The sequence below is a fragment of the Chlamydotis macqueenii genome, chromosome 3 (assembly GCF_036417535.1).
Source record: "Chlamydotis macqueenii isolate bChlMac1 chromosome 3, bChlMac1.mat, whole genome shotgun sequence".
Lineage (NCBI taxonomy): Eukaryota > Metazoa > Chordata > Aves > Otidiformes > Otididae > Chlamydotis > Chlamydotis macqueenii.
Window position 1 is genome coordinate 20,189,295 of NC_141558.1, and position 1,978 is coordinate 20,191,272.

Consider the following 1,978-nt stretch of genomic DNA (forward strand, 5'->3'; position numbering starts at 1 on the left):
TGGGCGTAGTCCTTCTTGAACCTTCTTTGACTTAATCCTTCTTGAGCCTGCTGTGCCGAGTATTCCTAGAAATGCCTTCATAAATCGTAGAATCATTGAATCAATCAGGTTGGAAAAGACCTTTAAGATCATTCAGTCCAATTGCAAACCTAGCACTGCCAAGTCCACCACTAAACCATGTCCCTAAGCTGCACATCTACACGTGTTTTAAATACCTCCAGAGATGGTGACTCCACCACTTCCCTGGACAGCCGGTTCCAATGCTTGATAACCCTTTTGGTGAAGAAATTTTTCCTAATATCCAATCTAAACCTGCCATGCCGCAACTGGAGGCCACTTCCTCTTGTCCTATCACTTGTCACTTGAGAGAAGAAACTTGCACCCACCTCGCTAAAACCTTCTTGCAGGCAGTTGTAGAAAGCAATAAGATCTCCCCTCAGCCTCCTGTACTCCAGGCTAAACAACCTCAGTTCTTTCAGCTGCTCCTCATAAGACCTGTTCTCCAGACCCTTCACCAGGTTCATTGCCCTTCTTTGGATGCACTCCAGCACCTGAATGTCTCTCCTGTAGAGAGGGGCCCAAAACTGAAAACAGTATTTGAGCTGCAGCCTCACCACTGCCCAGTATGGGGGGACAATAACTTCCCCAGTCCTGCTGGCCACACTGTTCCTGATACAAGTCAAAACGCCATTGGTCTTCTTGGCCACCTGGGCACACTGCTGGCTCATGTTCAGCTGGCTGTAAAGTAACACCCCCAGGTCCTTTTCCACCAGGCAGCTTTCCAGCCACTCTTCCCCAAGCCTGCAGTGTTGCATGGGGTTGTGGTGACTCAAGTGCAGGACCCAGCACTTGGCCTTGTTGAACCTCATACAATTTACCTCAGAACATTTAACCCTGCCAACAGTGATTTTCTAGGCTACCTGTCACGGACTGTTAGGAATAATTTGTGGATTCTCTGGAGTTCACTGACTGTACGTTGACAATCACTCCTCTTGCAAATTCTTCCAAAGACCATGATCAGCCAAACTGTCTGTGGAAGGGATCAAAACAGAAGAATAAAAAGCTGCAGAACAAGTGCATAGGATCACTAAAAAGTAAAAGAAACAGGACAGAATCAGACCATAAAAAAACACAGGCATATAAACTGGAAAAGTAAGAAAAAAAATAGGAACAATTGTGCTATGGTATCACAGCTATTCTAAGAAGAAAAAGGATGCACAATATGGTGGAGCTGGAGGATGCAGGCATGCCCAGGGGAAGTTGTACAGAAGCCATTTTGTTTTTCTGAAATTCACATATTAGCACTTGCACTTATTACTTGCTTTGCTCTGCCCTGTCTGAAAATGATGCTCCTTTAGCTATATGATTTAGGCTGAGAAGCTTTAATCTTAACTTAGCTTCAAGTATGTCTTGCTTTTATGATCTGAAAATAAGAGATTCTTAACACTGAAAAATCAAGCAATGCTTCACTGAAAAAAAAAGAAAATTCTGTTTCCTACTGCTCACCAAATGTTAGGGCTGCACACACTTACTACTGAGCACATGTCTGAGGAGCAACCTACTGTACTGTTGGGATTACTGATCAACTTTCTTTCTCCAGCCCCAAAACACTGTGTGTTGCATGACCTATATTTGTGGGCACTTGTAATTTTGCTCAGGCATTCAATTTCCATTTGACAGTTTAAAAGTGAGTATCCCCCAGGTTATCTTCTTTGTCAGATCTTGTAGCATCACATGAGCATGTCGCTCGCTCCTGACTCCTCTGGTGCTGCTTGTCCTACTGTGCCTCAGCAGCAGCTCTGGGGCTGCAGGCACTGAGCGGTGCCAGGGTCTTCAGGGACACCAGCAGCTTCAGCAAAGATGTCACTGGGGTGACCACAACTCTAACTGTTTCAAATTATGCTTTAGATAACACTTTTAGTTTATGTCCTTTCTGTGGTTATTTGTCTTGAAAATGTGGCATCAATTTAAATGCAGT